At 45.4% G+C, this 5,556-nt stretch overlaps 1 pseudogene; it reads right to left on the reverse strand.

The window, feature by feature from the left end:
- Nucleotides 1-1,557: 1,557 nt before the first annotated feature.
- On the reverse strand, nucleotides 1,558-2,293 carry LOC116094845 (annotated as a pseudogene).
- Nucleotides 2,294-5,556: the final 3,263 nt, after the last annotated feature.

Consider the following 5,556-nt stretch of genomic DNA (forward strand, 5'->3'; position numbering starts at 1 on the left):
ATCTCACTGGGTGGTGGTGGCGGCGGCGCACGCCTTTAATCCCAGCACTTGGGAGGCAGAGGCAGGCGGATTTCTGAGTTCGAGGCCAGCCTGGTCTACAGAGTGAGTTCCAGGATGGCAAGGGCTACACAGAGAAACCCTGTCTCGAAAAAAAAACAAAAACAAAAACAAAAACAAAAAATCATCTCCTCTCAGCATTTCTGAGTAATTATTATGACTGAGGGGACAGGGAATTATTTAGACCTATGAGGAAGACTCAGGTTTCTTCAGAGCAGTCCTGGGCAGGATGCTGCTGTTTTGTCCTAAATGAGAACCCATACTGGTTTGTTGTGGTGATGGTGGTGGTGGTGGTCTTGGTGGTGGTGGTGGTGGTGGTGGTGGTGGTTAAACAAACTCTAAAAGACAGATTAGACTAAAGGAAATCTACACTACTTACAGTAAAGTGTGTTTTGGCCACCTCTTGTTGTATTGTTGTATTGAAACATCCCAGATACCCAAGGGCAACAACTCCTACTTTGAATACATATCTCACATACTCCTTCATAAGAACAGGCCAAAATACAGGACATAATTGGTCTCTTTTGTAAAAATAAGTCTCTTTTTGTACTTGGGCCTTCAGGATACAGGTCGACGACTGGAAGCAAGGTGAATGCAGGACTCGCGGAATGGGACACCCTGGCTTTCTGGCAAGAGAAGTCTCTTCCCTTGTAGACACACACCTGAGCTCTCCTCTCAAAAGCTCTCTTAGACAACTGAAAGTGCCTTCAGCTTGAATACTGAGCCTAAGGTCCTTCATCAGACATCTCTGCTCATGGTTCACTCAAAGTTCCCCTTGTGCCCACCATATGGCTTTTGGAACTATCAAGGACACAGAGACTCAGCCAACACCTCTGGATGACTTTTCCACTTCTAAGTCTATAGGATCAGATGAGCTGGTCACGATGGAAGACACTTGAAATCTCAATACTCCGGAGGCCAAGGCAGGAGGATCTCTCAGTTCAAACGGAATGAGTTCCAGGACTACTCAGAGAAATCCTGTCTTGGGGGGAAAAAAAAACAGTTAAAAGAAATTAAAACGGGCTGGCGAGATGGCTTAGTGGTTAAGAGCACTGACTGCTCTTCCAGAGGTCCTGAGTTCAAATCCCAGCAACCACATGGTGGCTCACAACCATCTGTTTTGTTTTGTTTGTTTTTTCGAGACAGGGTTTCTCTGAGTAGCCCTGGCTGTCCTAGAACTCACTCTGTAGACCAGGCTGGCCTCAAACTCAGAATCTGCCTACCTCTACCTCCCAAGTGCTGGGATTAAAGGCATGCGCCACCACCACTACCGGGCTGCTCACAACCATCTGTAATGAGGATCAGATGCCTTCTTCTGGTGTGTCTGAAGACAGTGACAGTGTACTCACATACATAAAATAATAAATAATAAATAAATAAACATTTAAAAAAAAGAAATTAAAACTATTTTTTCAGTTTTTTTTTTAAATTCTGTATTCTTGTCACAAATGAGTAGGCCTTATTCATTAGGTTCAGAAAAAACACTTAACTGTACAAAACTTACAGGGAAAAATGGCAATATTTGAAAACAGCTAAAAGGATCAAAGTAGAACACAGAATCGTAACAAGCAGCATCACAGAACACACTAAAGAGTATGTATAGTCAGTCCCACTGGAACCTGCACTGTCAAATTCTTAAGAATTGATTTGTACTGCACGTTTTTCCCACTGGCAGATCTTCTTACTCTTCAAAGCACAAGGAGCTGCTACTTCTGACTGAACCCAGCATTTCAAGATTGGAAGCTCTTGGTCACAGTACATCAGCAAGTCAGGGTTGTTGACCACAATGAGGGTGTCTCCATCTTTCCTATGTGGCCGGTGATAGCAATAGTGTACAGGTAAAAAGGCCTGGAAGCAGTCTAGATGCACTTTGCGTCCTGCAGGGCATAAATGAGGACTGCAGACTCATTGGACAAATAGGAGCTTCTATATTAAAACTTTCTGCTACCATCACTGCCTCTGGTATGCTTCGTCCAAGAGTCCTGTTGGAATGTAATGTTTAATTAAGAGCCGGCAGGCCTGTAAGTCCTCAATGGCTTTCTCCAAATTTCACTTTTATTAAAAGGTCTCTGTGGAAACCGTCTTTCAAAAATTCTTGCCTCAAAATAATTTCAGAACAAGTGGCCCTTACAGCAGCGCTGAGGGGGTGTGTCACCGGAGTCCGGGGCGAGCCTGCAGACTGGCCAGGTTGTCCCAAGGAGCACAGGCAGCCAGGATACCAGAGCCCGACACCCATCCGAGAGGGGCGCGCAGAGCAAGTGTCACTGAAGGAACATGAGCATCCCGAGAGTGGAGCGTGCTCCCATCTTCCCCAGAGGCCCAGACAGAACACTGGGCTTCCACCCTAGGACCACCCTGTAACTCCAGGTTTCCGGGAGGCCTGCCATGGCCCCTGCCCCTATTCTTTCAGTTTTTACTTTTAAAAAACAATCATATATCCAATCTTGCCTTACATTCTGAGTGTTGGTGAATACATCTATCTGTGTTAGTTAGCTTCTGGCACTGTGACAAAAACCTGCCCAGGAAAGTCAACTTAGAGGAGGAAAAGTTTATTTGTTTTAGCTCCCAGCTATGGAGTCTTCAAGTTCGGGGTTGGTTTTTCCGTGTGGGTCCCAGGTACGGCAGGCTATCGCAGGCTATCCGCAGGCTATCAGGACAGTGCTATGGTGTAGCCAAGCTACTCACCTCATGGTGGCCAGCAGCAGAAAAACCCAGGAAGGAGGAATAGAAGCCTTCCTTCCAACAGACCTCGCTTCCCAGTGCTGCCACAGCACCAAGCTTCCAGCAGACCTATGAGACCCAAACCAGCTGGGTACTATGATGGCACTGCCTGGCGTGCCAGCACCCGGGGGGCACAGCAGGAGGCTTGTAGGAGTCAGGGAACAGCATGGGCTGATTCACAGCGAGACCCTAACTCTAACAAGAACAGCAGAAACTTCCAAACCAGAAAAATACCTGATTTAAAAAAAAAAAAAAATGTGTTTGATTTTAATTTGCTCTTTGCCTCCAACTCTTTTTTTGTTTTGTTTTGTTTTTTGAGACAGGGTTTTTCTGTGTAGCCCTGGCTGTCCTGGAACTCACTCTGTAGACCAGGCTGTCCTCGAACTCAGAAATCCGCCTACAAATCCGCCTACGTGCACCACCACTGCCAGGAGCCTCCAAATCTTTATGTAGCTCAGGCTGCCCTCCAATTCTTCATTCTTCTGCTTCACAATGTATACGTGCATTACTGTACTAATATACTATTAGCGATGCATGCCTCAAGTAAAATACTTGCATTACATGTATGAACACACACACACACACACGCATATATATATAGTGCATTACTGTACTAGTATACTATTAGAGACAAATGCTTCAAGTATAATACTGTGCATTATATGTATGAATACACCCATATGTGTATATATATATATACACATATATATATTCACACATATATGTATATGTATATGTATACGTATATATGTATATCCTTGAAATTGAGACATGTCCAAAAGCCAGTATGATTTTGAAAAGCAGACTTTAACATCCTTCCTGGCAGTATACCACACACTAAAGCAGAATATCAACTTTGGAAGCATAGTGGGTTGGATTAGCTACAATGTATACCAAGACCGTTGTGTGCATTTTAATTCTTTCCTTTAATCCTGTAATGATATCCAGCCAAGATTGCTATTCAGAGGATAGAAGAGATTAAGGAATTTCCCCCATGGCTTATCAGTGTTGCCATACTCGCGTGACATGCTGGTCTCTCCATGTGACATGCTGGTCTCTCCATGTGACATGCTGGTCTCTCCATACTGGGTGATATGCTGGTGCTTAAGCTTTGATGGGCTAGCAAATGGCTCAGCAGGTAAAAGCCATGCAGACTTGATGATCTGAGTTCAAGCTCTGGAACCCATGGTAGGAGAGAACCGAGTCCTGTAGGTTATCCTCGGACTTTCATATATGTCACGGTACATCCCATCCATAGTACACACACACACACACAAACTGTAATAATGATGACGATGATGATGACAATGATGATGATGAAAAATAAAGTTAAAAAAAGAACTCCGAAGCCCATGTGACTCATTTTACTTGTAAGCTCACACACTGACCTGCTTCGGGTCCACAGCTTATTGTCACAGCTGTTTCAGATCATCGAGCATGGTCTGAATTGAGCATGCTAAGGTGTAGACACAGCACTGGTATATTTTGTTTTGGCTTTTGTCAAACAGTGGTTTGAGTCCAGTGCCTACTAAGAGATGCTAACTGGACGTCGTATTCAGTGGGCAGCATTGCAGGGAGAGGAACCTGACTCCCTACGGGCCCCAGTCCTTTATCACATGCAGTAAATCTGCCCAACGTTTGCCTGTGAGAAGCAAAGCTGTCCTTTTCGTGGTAGGAAGCCATTACCCCTGTCTTCCAAGAGTAGTCATAAATCATCCTTGAAGAGATATTCCAGAGCCAATATTCAGAGACCCCAGGAGAATTCCCCATGAGTGTGTCAACACCATTGCCATTCTGTGTGCCCTCCCGCCAACCTTGAGCTGGCTGAACAAGTCTCTGGACAACACTGGAGCCAGGCTGGCCTCGCTACATTTCCACCTTCCTGCCAGAGAACTAAGAACGGCCTACCCGCTGAGCTGACGAACTTACTTTGCAACTCAGTCCAGCTGAAACAAGCAACAGAACCCAGTTGAAATAAAGGGATGGGTCCTTGGGTTTTCCCATATATATTCAGAGGTGTACATTAACATTTGAGACGATCAGAGACCTTTGTCTTGGCTCGTTTTGTTTCTCTCGCCGTCCTTCCCATATAGCCCCAGCTTTCCTTTTAGGAACCCGGTAGCCCGTGGCCACCGGCGGCTACAATTCTGATTAACCTGACTCACAGTTCTTGGGAAGAAATCCATTTGTCTCTCATAGAATCAATTAAGATGTTATTAGCAGAACTCCGTCATGAGGCTAACCTGTAGCACCCAGCAGGCATGTGGCCAGGGGTCTTGAACCCACTGGACTGCGCACATCTAGACTATCAGAGTATAGAAGGTGTTGCGATGCCTCTACTGGCTTTTCCAGTTGGCCTGAGTACCCGAGTGTGGTAGGATTGCAGATGGTAAGGAAGACTTCTGGTGCATTTTAGTTGCCCATGACAACCCCCAGCTAGTCAGCTGAGATGTCCCGAATGGTATCCAAAGGTGGTGTCTCTAGGCACTGCAGCGAAAGTAGGGGAAAGATTTAAATTACCTCTTGAGCACGTGCGTGTATGTATGCCTATATGTTCAAATGTATGTGTGCGCTCAGATGCACATGTGTGTGAAGGCCAGAGGTGCCTTCTGCCAGGTACCTTCTTCAGCCTTCTCCACCTTATTTTTAAATGAGACAGGGTTCTTTCCTGGAACCCAAAGTGGTCCTGTTCCCGTTCAGCAGGAGTGGCTTGCCAAGCCCTAGGGCTTCTCGAGCCTGGCTAGCTGTGAATTTCTTAAATAAAAAAAAAAAAAAAAA

This window comes from Mastomys coucha, unplaced genomic scaffold (assembly GCF_008632895.1).
Source record: "Mastomys coucha isolate ucsf_1 unplaced genomic scaffold, UCSF_Mcou_1 pScaffold17, whole genome shotgun sequence".
In the NCBI taxonomy this organism is placed as follows: domain Eukaryota; kingdom Metazoa; phylum Chordata; class Mammalia; order Rodentia; family Muridae; genus Mastomys; species Mastomys coucha.